The sequence below is a fragment of the Choloepus didactylus genome, chromosome 9 (assembly GCF_015220235.1).
Source record: "Choloepus didactylus isolate mChoDid1 chromosome 9, mChoDid1.pri, whole genome shotgun sequence".
NCBI classification, from domain to species: domain Eukaryota; kingdom Metazoa; phylum Chordata; class Mammalia; order Pilosa; family Megalonychidae; genus Choloepus; species Choloepus didactylus.
Genome location: NC_051315.1, coordinates 54,074,172 through 54,093,184, shown reverse-complemented (window position 1 = coordinate 54,093,184; position 19,013 = coordinate 54,074,172). Strand labels below are relative to the sequence as shown.

At 35.0% G+C, this 19,013-nt stretch overlaps 1 protein-coding gene across 2 annotated transcripts in view; it reads right to left on the bottom strand.

Annotated features, from left to right (window-relative positions):
* Positions 1-18,813, bottom strand: part of LOC119544096 (sodium channel protein type 2 subunit alpha) — a 169,308-nt gene extending 150,495 nt beyond the window's left edge. For both annotated transcript variants that reach the window (XM_037849225.1, XM_037849228.1), the window contains exon 1: positions 18,688-18,813. The gene's annotated coding sequence lies outside the window, so the exon portion shown is untranslated. The remainder of the gene's footprint in view (positions 1-18,687) is intronic.
* Positions 18,814-19,013: the final 200 nt, after the last annotated feature.

Below are 19,013 nucleotides of genomic sequence, written 5' to 3'. Positions count from 1 at the left end.
CCATTACGCTCTCCTGTAAGGCCTGGTTTTGTAATATTAATACACATTTAACTCTTAATGGTATAAAGACTAAGTGAAAAGTCTGGCAGATTATACTGGTCATTTGTGAGTGTGAATCAGCCTAATAAATATAAAAGAGAAAACACAGTGTCACTTAGCATGTTTAAAGGAATACAATTTAAGTTTCCAATGTTCATTCATTTATTCAGCAAATATGTTTTAATCCTTTCTATATGTCAGGAACTGTTCTATGCATTTTGATATATCCATGCACCAAACAGACAATTATTTCTGCTATTTGAAGCTTACATTCTCATTGGGGGAGGTAGAAATTATATAATGTGCTAGAAGGTGATAAGAGTTATGAAAGGGAAATGAAAGGAAAAGGAAAGAGAGGAGAGGGAGGAGGGGGGGGAGAGGAGGGTTTGGGGGATCAGGAGACTGGGGTTCTGAGTAGGGGACTATGGACCAGGAAGGCTAGAGTTACTTCACCAACAAGTAAGATGGGGAAGGCAGGAGTTGAGCAGATTGGTCTGAAGAGGGAAGATCATAAGTGTAATTTTAGGTCTTGTTAAATTTGAAATATCTACTAGTTATCAAAGACAGGGTGTCAAATAGGCAGTTAGACTCATGAGTTTTTGTTCAGCAGAAAACAGGAGGTAAAAACTAGGAAATCATCATTTTTTGTATGATATCATCATTATTTACATGATTACAGGAGTTTCAATGTAATCACAAGGAAGTAGATGTAGACAGAGGAGAAAAGGGACACAGGGAATGAATCAGTAGCACTCCCAGTTAAAGAAGTTTGGAAAATAGAAGGAAAGAGCAAGTGGAGTGGGAAGGACGGTGAGGTAGGAAAAGAACCAAGGTAGGGTGCTGTCTCGGAAGGCAAGGGAGGAAGCATAACAAAGGGGAGACGGTGATGCACTCTGTCCAGTATTGTTGGATGGTCAAGTAAGATGACGAATGAGGATGGACCATAGAATTTGACAATATGGTGGTCATTGGATACTTATCGAGAACTGCTTTGGTAAAATGGTGGAAATGAAAACCTGACTAAAAGAGGATATTAAGGGAGTGTGAGGAAATAAATGAAGAAGTGGTTGATTAAGGAAGTAAAGTAAAAAATGTATATTTACTTTTAAAGATAGCATGCTGATAAATGTTTGTGTGCTGATATAGTGCAAAGCTAAAATTACTGATGTAGGAGAGACAAATTGCTAGAGTGATACCCTTGAGTAGGTAAGAAGGAATAGATCTAGTGCACAGATGCAAGGATTATTTTGGATAGAAGCAGAGATAGTTGATTTAAGGTAGCAGGTGGGAAGTTAGTTATGTGGGTGCAGAACTTGGTAGGGAAGTACATGTAGGGTGGAAGCCTGGGGGCAATTTCTTTTGACTGTTTCAATTTTTTCAGTGAAGTAGGAAGCAAAGTTGTCAACTGAGAGGGAAGATGAGGTAGGAGGGGTTGGTAATTTGATGAGAGAGAAGAGTATTGAATCTAAGTCCAGGAAACTGGGAGGGTGGTCAAAGGATCCACACTATGATTGCTAGGCAGCATCAAAGGCCCACTTGGGGTTTGTGCTTGTGTCCAGCTGTAAGGGTGCTGACATGGTGTAAGGGAAGAATTGGATTTAATCAGGATGGAGAATTTGACAGGCAATTACAAAAAATGAGAGGGGGCAGTTTAAGAGTGTAAGTAAGGAATGATATTATAAATGACCCTAGAATTTAATCTATTTAAAGGAAAGGAAAGAGAACACTAAGTGAGTGAGGATCAGTGAAAATTTGGTAAGATCAAACAGTTGGTGTCCCATTTGGGTCAAAGGATTGTTTGAGTTGAGGTTCAAGAAGAAATAAGCTAAAAAGATAGGTGAAGTGTTTTGAGTGTAGGATTGATGAAAGTGAGATTATGGACATATCACAGTTACTGGCTATGACAATGTCTAAGATAAAACCATAAGAGTGAGTGACTGAGGAAGGGTAAAGAACACAACCTTTGGAGGAAAGAAATTTAAGAAAGGAAGGATTGTCTGCTGAAAGGCCATTTATATGTGTGTTGAAATTACCAACATTTGGAGGAAGGGTAATGCTGGGGAGAGTGACAATGAGCTTTGAGCTAATTTCCTATTTTCAGAGGATTACATATTTGTGCAAATTTTTTAGAAGTTGTATATGAAAATATTTGGAGTCAATATTTTAGCCAATTTTAGCTTTTGGTATGAATAGACTTATGATGCTATACAAAGAGCTAGAGAGAATAAAGCACACAAAATAAACCCCTGCCAAACAATCTCACTTAGGAGCAAGATTAATAAAATAAGTTTAAGCAATATGGATCTACAATAAAAATACTTTAATATAATTGACAACACTTATAAATCAAGGGGAAAACACTATCTTATTGTTGGATCCTGAATAACAGAGACCATTCTATTTGTATTTTTAATGTATAAAAGAAATGCATGATTATTAAAAATCCAAACTGAATAGTAAAAACAAAGTAAAAAATAAAAATCCTACATACAATCTCCTTATGTATTTACAGAGCCCACTGTTAGCAATTCTTTGTATATTCATACAAAAAGTGTCTAAACATATATAAATATATATGTAGGAAATTATAATCGATTTCTGGTCTTTTTTTCTCTTCCTCCCTCCCTTCTTTTCTTTTTTTCCTACAAATGGTGATACCATATTTAGTATTATGAAACTTGCATTTTTCACTTCACAGTATTTGTTGATTATATTTCCATATCAGTATATAGAAGTCTAATTTTTAATGACTGTGCAATATTTAATTTTATAGCTGTACCACAGTTTATTAAACCTTTCCCTATTGATTGATATTTAGGTCCATTCCCAGTTTTTGTTGTTTAAAAATGAGGCTGTAGTGAATATCCTTAAGTGAATATATCTATAAGACCAATTCCTAGGAGTGAAAATATTGGATCAGAAGGTAAGTAAATTCTAAATGTTGATAGATTCTGTCAAGTTGTCTTCAAAAAAGTGCCACTCTTGTCAACACTGAGTATTAATAAACTTTATTATCTTTATTAATATAATAGAAAAAGATTATTTCTTGCCAAGAATATTTTGGTAAAGAAGAGTAACAAGGAAGCAATTCCTATTAGATATTAAAATATATTAAATATTAAAATAAAACTATATTAGTCAATGATATGGAATTAAATGCCCAAGAAAAGGCACAAGACTAGATACAGAAAACAAAACCAACACATAATAAAAATGATGTTTTAAAAAGTTGGAAGTTATATTACTCAAATAATTGTTTTGGTACTACTGGCTAGTCATTATTTTTTTAAAAAGTTAGATGCCTGTCACACACCATTTACCATCATAGAAACTAGATAAGCTAAAGCTTGAAAAATAAAACACGTCTAAAAAGCTAAATATTTTTATAAACTTGGGATGAGTAGTCTTTCAACTATGGGAGTTTTTTTAAAAAAAACCTCTATTAAAAGGCACTTGCTACAACTGGAAAACAATTGCAATCAATGTGATAGATGGTTGATATTTTTAAGCAACATATTCAAAATATTTAAAAGCATTTATAAATCAAAGTAACATCATCCCAAAAGGAAAACTGGGCAGCAGAACTGATTGGACAATTCATAAAAGAAAGACATAAACCACCCCCCAAACAAACCTAAGCAAAATATTTAACCTCACCACTAATTAAGCAAAGGTATTCCATTTCCAATTATCAAATGGCATACTTTTAAAGAAACTGGAATGCCTATATAATGTTGTTGGAAAATGTAAATCATTAAAATTTTTCTATATGGAAGCTGTATATGTAAAATTTTGAAAATGTGCATTTCCTTTAACCCATCAATTAAAGATCTAGAAATTTATCATAAAGACACAATAAAAATGTGCATAAAGATTTAGCTATCATGCTGTTTGCTGAAATATGTGCTACTGTGAGAATACTAAAAATGATCCAAGCTTTCAACAACAGATTGGTTAAATAAATTGGTGTGCCCATATAATAAAATAATATAAAGTCATAAAAATGATTTCATGGAAAAACGTAGTAACAAGGAATGTGAGAAAGCAGGTTAACGAATTCTTATTTCAGCTCAAATGTCACCTCCTCAATAATGATTTCCTTGAGCAGCCAAAGCTGATTGCCTACTCCTTCATCCAACCATATCATTTTCTGTTGCTCATTGCATTAATTACTCTCTGAAATTATTTGTTGATTTATTTGTTTGGTAATTTATCATCTTTCCATTTTACAATGGAATATAAACCTAATGACAGCAGGGATATTTGTAATTCCTGATTGAATCTCAAGTCTCTAGAATGTGCCTAATAAAGAGTAGGTAATTCACAAGAGACATACAGAGATAGGAAATTGCCTTTACCAAACAAGAGATAAGAATTACCAAACTCTCCAGCAAAATTTGGAGCCACTTCCATAATTCTATTATGAACCATATGGTGATTTTTCCAATTTAAGCTTTATTCTGTGAAAAAAAAAAAAAAAAAGTTAAACCCACCTAGTACCCTGACCTTGATCTTGGTTTCTAATACTGTTCTCAATAAAAGGAGCAAGAGCTCCTTGGAGAAATGACTGATTCTAGTACTGGCATAGGAAATATACAAGATGATTCTGAAATGCCAGATAATAAGGAAGTGCTAAAAACAGAACAAAACATAAGATGGGGTATGTCAGAGGTATACAGGAACCAACTGACACAGCACCTAATGGCCAAAGGTAGAACAATTTGAGAAAAAAATGAAGTAACATTGGATTATAACCCCAAGTATAAAATAAATATCTATGTATGCACACTGATATAAATAAATTATTGAATAAATAAATAAATGGAGTGAAGAGAAATCTCCTGTGCAGAAGAATTCCAAATAATTTATATAGATACTCTACCCTCAAGGAGAGGGAGCTTAATTCTCCACTGAAGTGTGAGCTGCACATAGTGACTCCCTTCCAAAGAGTACTACTGTAAGGAAAGAAGGAAATAAAGACTACTCTACAGTGGAGAAACCTGACAAACACTGCCTCTACCAGGTGACCAAGGTCAACATCAACAGTGATTACTCATGTTGATAGTATGTATCCTTGATATGATGGGATAAAAATGGCAGTTCATCTCTGTGGTCTTCCATCCATAACCCCAGGTTCATCATGTGGAAAACATCACACAAATTCCATTAAAGGGCTATCTTAAAAAATACCTGAATAGTACACCTCAAAACTGTTGAGGCCTCCAAAAACAAGGAAAGCTTGAGAAACTGTCACAAAAAGAGGAGCCTAAGGAGATATGACAACTAAATGTAATGTGCCATACTGGATAGGATCCTGGAACAATAAAAAATGACATTAAGTAAAAATTAAGGAAATCTGAACAAAGAGAGGACTTTAGATAACATTTATGTATCAATATTAGTTCTTTAATTGTAACAATGAATCATACTGTTGCAGATATTAATACTAGGGGAAACTGAGTGCAATGGGAACTCTGACTATTTTCTCAATTTTTCTGTAAATCTTAAACTCTTCTAAACAATAATGTCCATTTTGAAAAAAGGGTAAATCTCAGAACTTATTATGTAGATTAAAAAGTCAAGACTGAACTAGACTTATTTGTTAAATAAATTTTTGACAACATTGTATTCAGTCTATTAAATAATTGTTGTGCTGGATAATAAATAACAACCCTGAATTTAATGTCTCCTTTTATGTGAGATTCATCACATGGCCACTAAGAATTTTTCCATTTACTTGCCTCAGAACTACTACAATCAGTTTATATTTTATAAAAAGAAAAAGTAGTTTATAACTGTTACACTACAGTATTATTAGTAGTAGAAATCCAGACCATTGACTAACTATTTTAACTACAGTCAAAGGGGTGAAACTGTCAAACAGGACATAATTTGAAATTCACTGACCTACACAAATGCATGTACAGATGCAGGATGAAAAATACAAAAGGATGTTCATTGTAGCATCATTTTCATTAATAAAAGTGGTAAAATTGTAGGAATGGTAAATAACTTGTGGTACATTTTTATAATGGAAAACTATACATTAGTTGAAATGATTGAACTAGATATACATCCATGTTTCAAAATGACTAATTTTCAGAAATATGCTGAGTGTAAAAAACAAAACATAGAAAGTTACTTACAGTATGATACCACCTATATAACATTTTAAAAACACATAAAACAGTGCTCCATATTATGTATTGCATGCAAGAGTGGGTAAAATCTAATTTTTAAAATATGAATGTAAGGATTCTGCATCAAATTAAAAAATGGTTGTTACTTGAGGAGGGAGTGATAGGAGAGGGAAGTCATGGGGAGCAGCCAGGAGCCATAAGTCAGGGGAACCCCAGAAGAGAAAGAAGACACCACCATGTGCATTGCCATGTAACAGAAAAGCTAAGGAACCCCCCAAATTGCTAGTTGGCCAGAAAATACCCACCCCAAGAGGAAGCAAGCTTTCTGGCCTCTGAAACCAAAACCGTGAGCCAATAATTTCCTGTTGTTAAGGCAACCCATTGTATGGGATTTGTTTTGACAGCTGGGAAACTAAAACAGACAGGACAGAAACAAGTTTCCTTGAAAGTATGGACCGGTAGACTAAATTTTCTAATTCTCCTTTCAGTGAGAATACAACCCTTTGAGGTTCTATGCTGTATACAGGGGTCTCAATTTCAACTCCCCTTATTACAAAGGTTAACACCTAATCCTTATACTTGTACAGACTTTAAAAATAAACCGTCTGGGCATTTGGTACTATTTCTAAATATGATATATTTTCTTCCCCTTCCCAGATCTCTGGGTCAGCTTTCATGTTTATCACTCAAATATTTAGTTATTTCCCTATTTCTGAATCTGGAGGTTTCCCTTTATTTATTGTGAATAAAATTATACATTTAAAAACTGTTTTTAAAATTTTATTCATAGTTTCCAGGCAATGGTAAAGGAGTTCCGTGTTCACTCAGTCCACCAGATTGCCAGAGTTAAAAATTCTCCTCAGTTTTATCCATATTATTATTCTTCATTTAGTAGGTCTCATTTCACACTAAAATTATGGGGGCAGTGCTGGCTCTGAGGATAGAGGACTAATGCCAGAAGCCATCATAACAGGTCATTTCCTGGAAGGCTGCAAACAAGCAGGTTTTCTATATTCTACTTGTTCAGAGTTAAGATCAGTAATAACAGCATACAATTTACCAATATAGTTATTTCTGCAGACAATTGATTTCTTAGGATGTCAGGTTCAAAATTATAGAGTTAAGTCATTCCTGGTGATATAACTACAGATTAATCTAGAGTCATTAAGATTTCAATTGGTGAATCTTTCTAGGCCAGCAATTGGGAAACCTTATTTGTATCCTCTTTATCTAACTTGATGGGCCATTTTAGATTTTAACTTTTTGACACCTAGGCACCTAAAGCAAGGGCCATTTATTTGGGTAAACTGATCAAATGCAAAACATGGTGTAGTGCTCCTCTGATGTTCCCCTCTTCCAACTCTTAGAAATGGAGTAATTTATGGGGTGACTATACATCCCAGTTTTCCTGGGACAGTACTGATTTATACCTGTTGTTTTGGAGAAATCATTAACAAGCCACATCCTGGTTTAGTCAAGCTGTTTATACAATCAGGGGCTCCCCAGACTTATAGGATGTTTGACACTGGAAATATGCAGATGGAGGCCTGAACACTTCTCTGGCAAATCCTAGCTGACAATTGCTGGGCCCCACAGTTGCTCAGCCTAGGGCAGAGATGGAAAAGGAGGTAAAGGTCTTAGCTGCTAAAGCTGGCTGATAAAGAGGTACCACCACAATTGCCCCCTTACTGGCTTAATTCTTTCCTATATATTTCACTTTTTGACATCAGATACTCAGGAAAAAGAGTATCAGTCTTCTCACATAAACTGATCACAAACTCCCTCTCTCTGTTCATGATATTCCAACCAATTCACCATCCTTCCTACATGCCTAATAGGCACTGAGTTACTCCTTTCTCACTCTCCCAAACATATCACCCAACACAGGATATACCAAGGCACAATTACTTGATCATGTAACTGCTCAGTTATTTGCTAATACCATCAAGGCATGCTCCCAATGAAAGCATATTATAATCCCAACTAATAGGAAATACCAATATAAGATAATAATTCAAAAATATACTAATAATTCAAACAATTCAAAGCCCATTTTAAGGGTGATTGCTTTCTAAGATCATTGTATTCCTGTACAGGGTTATTTTTGAGAAAATAGAAAAAACATGTTAATTAAAATTACAATGATTTCCTTACCCTCAATAATCTTTGACCCACACTGATAAACAAAACACTTGATTTTTAAACTGTTTCTCCCAAATTGCACAAATAAAAAGATTTTACATGCTAGAAAGTTTTCTTTATTATTAATTTGGTTAGTAATTATATCTTCTTCCAAACAAAGGTCTTGATTTGAAAGGTTAACTGAATATTACCAGGGAAAATTTACACTTTTGATTTTCAAAGTCCACCTCCACCTCTGTCTCTACCCATCTCCAATTTCTCTAAACCCAGATGCAGAAAGAAGAAGATGACACTAATTATGAGTATTATAGGAACGTAAGGGATCTGTTCTTATTTTTAAGTTTTAATAGGATTTTTATCTCATGGTCTTGATGGTCATTTTTTCTAAAAAGAATAATATTTTAATAGGCAATACTATACTGTCACTGTTATTCATTATTATAAAAATCTGTGTAAGATTCTAATGCCCCTGAAATTCAATATAATACAAAATTATATTTTGATGATTAAGATCTTATTTACCTTGACTAGCATTATGACTTTTGTTCTTATTTGAATCCTAAAGTAAGACTTTTGCTGATATAAACAAATCATTTTTTTTCTAAACCTTATTTTTATTACATTGAAACAAGAAGAAATTAAAGAGGATCATATTAAACTTGTGTTCTAGATATAAAAGTCATATGAAGTAGCTGTAGCCTAAATTCAAATTGACACTGTTTAAAAAATGCAAAGCCTATATTCAAGTCTTTTAGCTTTTATTTCCAACTTGATTTTGCTTTTAAATAAACTTGTCTGTAACTATAATCACTATATAAAACACACTGAATAAATTGCATTAATTTATGGAGCAAAAGCAAACTTAATCATGATAAAAATCAGAAAAAGTTGTGGGGATATATTTTTCTTTTTGTTCACAGCATCTGAAAGTGGTTTGGATTTGATATTAAAAGTATTTGTGACCTTTCTCACAAAAGCTTTTCAGTAAAAATGATTTTAGAAGACCTTGAGGTATACCTTTAAGCATGTTTGCTTAGAGTAGAAAAGTGAGAAATCTTATTCTAAGACCTGTTTTGTGTTTTCTATGACCTATTGTAAAATTATAACATTATAAAATAAATATCTCTAAAGAGAAATCAACAATAAAACCAAACATAGAACTTAATTCCTTTGAAAATGCTCCAAGCTGAGAAGTGATGATCTAAGTTTGCTGCATGGTTAGCATTTACCCTAGATGCTTAGATACAGGTTAGTATTTACTGTAGATCCAAGCCTTGTCCATAATCCTCCTGTGGGTTCACAACAGATGCTAAAACAATTAAACTTGAGTTAATGTTTCCATTTGAAATCATCTGCTATCTCATCCTCACCCTTAAAATTGCCAATGTTCCTACTCAAGAAAAGATGAAGACTAAACATCAAGGATCTAAAATACATAAGGGTTCAGAGTTCTACAGGTGACATTAATAGTCTGAATTTCTTATAACAATAGAACAAAAAAACATAAAAAATCAAAATTCTACCTTATAATTTTAATAACTGGGAATTAGAGCTAAACAAGGATATCCTCATTTATAAATCTTAGAATCTGAAATAGGTGGTTTTGAGGATATCTAGGAGGTGATCCCCAGAGGAAGAAAACCAGAGGGAAGGACAGGACACTAAAGGGGTGGGGTAAGACATTGTGACGGTTAAGTTCATGTGTCAACTTGACCAGGTGATGGTGTCCAGTTGTTTGGTCAAACAAATACTGGCCTGGTTGTTACTGTGAGGCTATTTTGTGGACACAAATAATTGTTAAGTTGATTGCATCTATGGCTGATTACATCTACCATCAACTGAGGAGATTGCCTTCAACACTGAAGGATGTCTCATCCAATCAGTTGAAGGCTTTAAAAGGAGAAGCGATGATTTCAGCAGTCAGAAGGGAGAATTTCTATCTTTCCTTCAGCCACCTAGCTTCTCCTAGGGAATTCAATGAAAACCTTTTTTGGAGTTCCCAGATTATGGCCTGTCCTATGGATTTTGGACTTGCCCATCCCCACAGTCATGTGAGCCAAGTCCCATAAAATATCTCATAATATTAAATACATACATCACCTGTCAATTCTGTTTCCCTAGAGAACCCTAACTAATACAGACACCTTTACAGAGTTATCCAGGTCAGCCCGAGGGAAGTAAAGCCACCTGTATCTGTACCACCACCTACAAGCCTTCATCTGTCTTCCTTACTCCGACTTGCCAGGATTCCCATACAGTGTGATCAAGCAGGTCTGGAATTAAGGAAGTGATACTTCTATCCAACCACATCTGAACTGAACTGACTTTGTCTGAAGTGAGAAAGTAGCTATTTCAAAAGGTTCTAGTGTAAAGTGTTAAGTAAAATAAAATGGCTGCTGCACTGGGCAAACCCTTTCTGAGAAATGATTTTCCAGAAGACAAAACAATTGACTCTGAAGGATTTAGGAAGGGGGAGCAACAGACAGGATGGATTTTAACAGAGGATTATGAATACTGAATCTCTATAATTTTCTTTTTCTTAGTTGCTAGGGTATTAGAATAGCTAGAAGGAAAGAATTGAAATGGTGGAACTGTAACCCATAAAATCCTTTGAAATTTGTTCTATTTTAGCTACTTGTTAAATTGTAATTTGAAAGTTATCATCTTTTTGCATATATGTTATATTTCACAATAAAGAAATAACTGAAACTATGGTGCTGTAACTCATAACATTTTTGGAAATTTCCCATATAACTACTTGTTAAATCATACTTTGGAAGATATTATCTTTTTGTGTAAATTTGTATTTTCACAATAAGGAAATAACTGAAACTGTGGAACTATAATCCATAACATTCTTTGAAATTTGTTCTCTAGCTACTTGTTAAATTATACTTGCAAAGTTACCACTTCTATGGATATATGTTATATTCTACCATAAAAAATATGATTTAAAAAAATTGACTGGCAGGGGCTTTCCAAGCAAATGGAATTCCCCTACAGAATTGCAGTTAAGCATACCTGTTGATAAGCCAGTTTCTGTCCAGTAGAGACAGCTTATGAGAACGGACAAGCATACCATACTAATCAATGTATATCTGGTCCCCACTTTGTAGGACTCCCCCCACCCTATCCCAGCCATGTAATAAGAAACCTTAATGTCAGATAGCCATTGTAACCTCCCACTTGGAAATTCCTTAAATGCCTTTATAAACAGCTGTGACCAGATGGCTATTGAGAATCACTCCATTTTTGCTTTGAGGTCTCCCTGCTTGCACACGCTTTTTCTCTCTCAATAAACCCTTTTAATGCTTTAATTCATATGTGGTAAATTATTTCTTTTGACAGTTTTGGCATCAGAAGTGGGATCCGGAGAAGACCCCCGACCCCATGGCTGGTGAGTGCCCAGGTGTGGAACCAATGGGACACATTGTGTCACTGCTGTCTCACTGCTGTGGAACACTAGAGTAGCTTTCTCCTAGGTTCAAGCTCTTCTTTTTGTGTTTTGACTCCTTTTTGGGTTCATTGTCAGATTTAACTCTTTCCCAGTCCCTGTTTCTGTTCCTGTTTTGGTGAGTAAAAATTGCTGCCGATCTGAGGTTAGTATATGGATTCCATTACCTTAATGCTTGGTGGAACGTCTAATAGTTACTTGTGTCTCTGTAAGCTTCTGGGTGAAAAAGGGCTCCTCTCAAATCTACATCTCTGTCTGAGCCTCCTTTTCCTCCCATTATGCTGCCTGAGTTCCATTACAGACACCAGTTTGAACTCCCACTTACTGGGGGATTTCACTAAGGTCAGAGCAGTAGTCCACAGGGCTGAGCTGAAAAGGCTCAGGGCCCAACACACATTTCTGAATCTTTCTCCTCCCCCCTCAGAAACTATATGTTTTGTCCCTACAGGCCCAGTTCACATCTGTTCCCGAGTCTGTGGGTAAATATCACCAAGGATGATTTGAATCTGCAGTGGCCACTTTAGGATACATTTGATTTAGATAAAATCATACATCTGAGAGGCACCTTAGAAAAGAGAGGACCCAAGACCTCCCAGAAAAAAAAAAGGGGGGGGGGTACTTTCTTTGATTGGTATGCAGAGGCCTTCAAACAAAATTCTAAATAAAAAAAATCCTTCATGAAAAGATTCATTGGCCAAAGATAATGAGTCATTAGACAAACTTAAGCAACAAAAAACTACTCATTTTCCCAGTAAATTTTCCTCCTTATCTTTCAGACCTCTCTGCCTCTGAATCTGTTAACTCCTGGCTTCTCTTCTTTTCCAGATTCCCCATGTTTTCCCAACAACTCTCCTAAAACCCGAAAATGCCAGTAGCTTCTAAAGACTTATCTCCCCTGTAAGCCAAGCATGCAGGCAACTGTAGAATTGATTTTAAACCGTGGACCTGAACTGAATTAAGAGATATACTTAAAGATTTCTCTAAGCCCAAATAAAGACTAGCAAATACGCATAGAAAAATCTAGAATTCTTTTAGGTGCATACGATCCAAGGTTACCTGATTTATATAAAATTGTACATGTGTTAGTAGAAATCTCTGATGTTAAATCCTGGGTGGCAAAGCTGATTGGACTGACCCAGAAAGGGACCTATAGGAGGCCTCTTTCCACAATAAATCTGAGGGTCAAAAAAGGCCTGGAAAAATAGGGCAAAGCTTCCAAAAAAGTTTCCTCCACAAATATTGATGGGGAGGTTTTAGCCCTCATATAGAACAGGTAACCTCAACTCGTCCCATCTGCCAGAAACACAATTCTGGTAAAAATATAAAAGTGGGTCAAGGATAGAAGGCCAGCTCTTCTCTATAAACTAGAGAGTTTTATATTTCTCTGTTTTCTGTTTCTGTTGTATTTCTGTGTTCTGTATTTCTGTGTTTTTACTCATGGCTAAAAATTTTAAATTTGAAGCTATAAGCTTTCAATTTGTGTCTGTCGGTCTTCTGTTTGCATGTATATGTATGATATCTTCCTACATCTGCATGGTATTACTGAATTAATTTACAAAATTCCTTAAAGGAGTCTGTTCAAGTTGGCTTAAAGATAAATAAGTGTTTGTATAAATTAAATATTCCTAAAATCCCAGGAATTGAAGAAACTGAACTTCTAATACTTCTAATGTAAAAAAAAGAAAGTTCTTATAAAAACTAACCCAAATGGTTTGAAAATTCAAGTTCACATAATTTAGGAAAACCTTTGACAAATGAAACCAGTTTGATATTTTAGTTAACTAAAAATAGCTATGTCTCCTGGGTTATTAGAGTTAAATACAATCCAAGCATGTATTTTGGGTATGTGCTTCCCAAATTTATATGGTTTACTGATCACATCAGCTAGCATTATTATCACTAGATACTGAAGATTATGAAAAATTAAATTTGTGTTTAAGAAAATTCAGTTATTCTGACAAACTTTCATCACTAATTGTATTTTATACTATGTCAGCCTAAAGACAGTCATCTAAGATCTTTTTGGTAACTTAAACACGTAAGGTATGCAGGATTCATTTTTGATAAGGAGAAAGGGTAATCTTGTCCTACGGTAAAATGACTGGTTGTTGCTGAATGAGAAAGAGAAAAATGTGGGGCAAAACTTGAGTAGATATGGAAAGCTGTAGAAAGTTCACAGAAATGAATTTTATTCGTGGTGGTCAAAGCTGGCTAAGATTTGATAGGTTTATTCATAAGATTTTTAAAGAGCTTTTGTATCCAACAGTGTATTCATGCTAACTGGAATTTGGTTTTCTCCCTGTTAAAAATGACAAAATTTTCTTGAATTATTGATCTGCTCTTAGTAAATGGTTGTAACCATCTGAGTAATCTGCCTAGTGGGCAAAGAGTCTGTGTCTTATCAGAATATTCTCCCATACTTTATTTGACCTTATCATCCTTTACTGTTTAAGAGAACAGGTCTTCTCACTTTTGAAAGAACTAAGCTGTTTTCTATTTTGTTTTGTTTTACAATCATGCTACCTCTTCTACATTTAAAATCTTTTATTGTCATTTTGGTTAAACAGAGAGCCAAGTATTTTTTCAGTGTCCTATGGTCCTATTTAATCAAATGTTCAAACATCCTGACAATTTTTTGACATTTTGTCTTCCCAAAATCAAACCCTAAATGATATCTTTTGATTTCACACTGTCTTTGTGATCTTCCAGAGGGCCCCTGGAAAATCACAAAGGATTTGTTCTTTACTGTCAATAGAAAGGAAGAAAGAAAGAACTTCTGGCAGGAAGCTTTATGAAGGAGGTTAGTTTATTTAAAGGAAGGAAGTTTGTGATTAACTCAACTTTCTTTTCTCTCTATGCAAATCCTGGTGAAAGTACTAATGAAAGTGAGGGAGGAAAAGAAGGAAGGAACTTGAATAATTAATTCAGATGCTGGCAAACAAGCCCTTAATAATCAAATTACATGTTTGTAATAGATCTGTGTTGGTCTAATCCAAAGCAAGCTTTAAGTAGGACCTATTTTAACAGGCCACTCTGGATAAGAAATAGATAATTGAAGAATGCACAATAATCCTAATGTGAAACAGTCTTATTAGTTTACATATCAAGGATTAATGTGACTAAAATATTCTATGCTAGAAAGAGTTTTTTTACTGAAGATTATATATTTCTTCCAGAAAGTCAGTATGCCACAAATAGCCTCTTCTGAGGAACCAACTGATTTAAATAGAAGAGATATTTTATCTTACAGTCAAGGCTTTAATTTCGAAGAACAAACCACCTAAAGTGAGTTACATTAGCTTTCCTTTTTATCATCATCCACCCATTCTTCCTGTCTCAAATAAAAAGCATTTCTGAACCTTCCCTCTCCTGTTTGTTCTGGGACCTTGCTTTATATTTGTTCCTTCTCTATTTGACTTGTTATCCTTATTCTACAAAGGAGCTTAGGTTTCTCCAACCCTAACTAAAGTAAAATATCCTTCAACAGTACTTTCTCCCTCAAGCTGTAAAATATTATCTCTCCTACATTTTACTGGCAAATTTATAAAAATGTAAATTTACTCCTCAGTTTTCTCATTTCCCATTTAGTCCTCAGTCCAGGCCCTTATCTCTGCCAATCTACTAAACTTTATCTTAAAGTCCATCTATGACCTAACAGTAAGTCAGTCAATCAGTCCCCACCCTGCTTTATGGGTTTGCCATCATTGCTGATGCCTCTTTTGGTACTTCATTTACCTTCTTTACGTTCTTTGATACTGTCACCCCTCCAACCTCTCCTAACACTTTTCTATGATTCATGAATATTCTCTCTAGACTCTTTATTCCAGGTTCTGTCCGCAGTCATCTTCACTTCTCTTCTCTTCCCCACTGATGTCCATTTATGTATGACCTAATGCTTGCCCACAACTTTATGCAGATTCATATATTCAGCCATAACTTCTAATCTGAGACCTGGACATAAAAATCTTCAGCTTTGTACAGAACATCTGTATGTAGAGGGTCAGTCAGATGTCAAATGCATAACATCCAAATCCAAACTTATTACCTCTACCTTTCCTACCCCAGGAAATAAAAATATGCCAGTTAAAGTATTTCTTTTATATGTTAAAGTACTCATCCAAACATTCAGAGTAGAAATTTTGTCATTACCTTCAACTTCTTCCTCTTTTGAATCTTTTTCTATTCTTATTGCTCTGGTTCATATTTTCATTACACCTTGATTGATCCAATGTAGCAATCCCATACAGTTTTTCTGCTTCTAGTTTCTTATCTACTCCTATCCATAATTCACCATAACATTTCTCAAGTACAGACTTGAGCATGCCCTGCCCCACTCAAAAAAAATTCTGTTGTCCCTCACTATCTAGAGAATGACGTCAAAACACCTTGATGTAGTATAGAAGACCCTTGACAGTCTGACTCCAAACTATCTGATAAATTTCATTTCATATTCCATTCTCAAAGCACATCCCCTTGTGCTTTGATCAAATTGGTTTATTACTGTTCTCCATGGTTTCCTAGAGTTTCCCAATTCCTTGTATTTCCTAATTCCTTGAATTTCCTTGCCTCACCTTTTTTCCTGGAATTACCAACTTTCTATTTTGATTTACTCATATCCAACTCACTCTTTAAGATCTGATTTAACTGTCACATCCTCTGAAATTCTTTCTCTGGGCTCTGAACAACTCATGGACAGAAACTGAATGGTTGGTTTATTCTGAATCTCAAGACTTAACAATGTGCCTGACACAGTGCAGGTGCTCATAAACCTTTCCCATTCAAGTTCTTAGCTTTCTTTGTTTCTCATTTTGGTATTTTTAATATTTTGCATTATGGTAGTTTGTGCACATGCACATTTCCACTTTAAACTCCTTGAAAAGAGCCCATGCCTTTATCTATTTCTCTGTCTCTTCTAATCTCTTGGCAGATGTGTGATACTCCATAAATATTATATGTGGAAGTAACACATTTTAATCCCCTTATTTCTTAAGGTATTAAAGGAAGTAGAGTGTACTCTGTGCCCAGGTGAAAGAAGAGGGAAGGCCAGGGCCCGAGAGGATGTTTTTATAAGGACCAGAAGACTAAGCTACATGTACAGTCCCTGTTCAGTTAGGTAGGAGAGTAGAGTTGTGAGCTAGTATATGGCGATCCATGTCATTCATGGGCACAGGGCAGAATAATGTACTTCACATGTTAGTACAAAGAGAATAATAAGAAACAGAAGGCCTCCACAGTTGTTATTTTAGTTTTCTTGGATGCCTTGTCAAGAGCTCTCAGAGAATTGAGCACTGCATATAACATGCAAGTATAGCCCCTGCCATTAAGTAAGCTGTACACAGAGAAACTCTATGTCACAGAATTTACCAGAGAGTCACACATATTTATGTACCATCAATATCAGCACACCTGGTATATGTCAACGATTGGGTTCACACTAGAGGTAAATTGTGTTACTACTATGAAAGACATTCAAAATTGCCTATCAGGATTCTAGCCCTGCCTCTGATTCTAATTTAGTGTATGACTCTGGAAAATCCATTTAATCTCTCAGCCACAGTTACATTTCTCTAAATGATGAGACAGATAAATAATAAAAATCTGTAATTCTAAAATTTCCATTTATATAGAACCATGTGGAACTGAAATCTCTTTGCAGACCCCACATGTTAAAAGAATGGATTTTTTTTTTTTCCCTCAGTGATTTGAACCATTCTATGAAATCATTCTCCATCATTTTCACAACCTCTGACACAGCACAACTGCCTCTTTATAGGAAAACGATGACTGGTATAGAAACATTGTGTTGAATTCCCACCTCCTGCGACCTCCATCACCGCTGGCACATACACATAGTCATACAGACACACACATAACACACACACACATAACACACACAGCTCTTTCCACAAGAGGAGGCAGATTGTAACAAGATTGTAACAATCTTACAAAAATCATTTTAAAATATTTTAAAAACATTTTAAATTTAACTAAATGACAGTGGCTTTTAGATTCAGGATTTTTATATTGCTTTCTTCCCATTATTTTTACAGCAAATTTTAAAAAAGGGGATTTAGAGGGATCATATGAAGCAGCAGAGAGAAGCAAGGCTGTTTCATGCAATTTCTACCTCCTGAGTCATTCCACTGTTTAGCACAGACAATGTCATATGACCAAAAATAATTAAAAATGTGAACACCTTATACCATATCAATTATTTCAAAAAGCCATAGTCTTATCATCACAAAACCATCAAAAACTAAGAAAATCAATTTCCCTAGCAATTAATTTGTTTTTATTTACTCTTCACATCCATACTCGGGGATGGGAAAGAGTCTGCACTATCATTCCAAGTCTGTTAAACACATCACCTAAATCTCCCATTCATATGGGAGAAATGGCTGAAGTAATTTTTCTGAAAGGAAAAAAAAGCATAAATAAATCAGAATGAAAATTGCTGGTAAGAATTGTTCAAGAGGTCTTTGGGCTCAGAATGTTGGCGTGCCTCTGAGACTGCTATCAGAATGCTCAGCCCTGGGCCTTGGCAGAGCCACTGCCATGTTAATCTGCTTCATTACATTTCTACAATTTGTTCCCGGCATTAAGGAGCAGTATTACTCATTGAGAGAAAGCTCATCCTTCTCTTAGAAAGCTTTACATTTAAAAGGTATACATATAAAGCCACAGATGGACACTAAATGCTGGAAAGCCACCGAAATATTAAAATACAGCATGTCAGAGTCAAGGCCTGTTTCAGCTTAGGAAGATTTAAAAATGCAGAACAGCTAGAATTAGAGCTTTTGATTCTTTTAAGTCTGAACCCATGCTTACAAAGCACATGTCTTATTTTAAAAGTCATTATTAATATAGACAAAAAATCATTTGTAGGTCAAAGATAAAATCATGTTGGCTTACCTGAAATAAAGGAAATTGTAAATCATAGCACAGAATCCATATTTGTGTTGAATATAATATTGCCTCCAATGCAGCAGTTCTTCAGATTTTTGACTAGAGCAGAAAGTAAAATCTCACGTGTTCTCTCCTTGCTGAAGAAGAGAAAACAAGAAAGGACTGCAGTATCTGTTCTGCTTCAGCCTAGCTTTCTGTTCTGACACTCACTCTATGGTACCCACTGTCAGAAAACAGCATGCTAAATTGAAAAAATAAAAAAATAAATAAATATAAGGCAGCATCTTACATGATAGCTCCATCTCCTGGCCAAAAGTGGAACAACTTTAAAT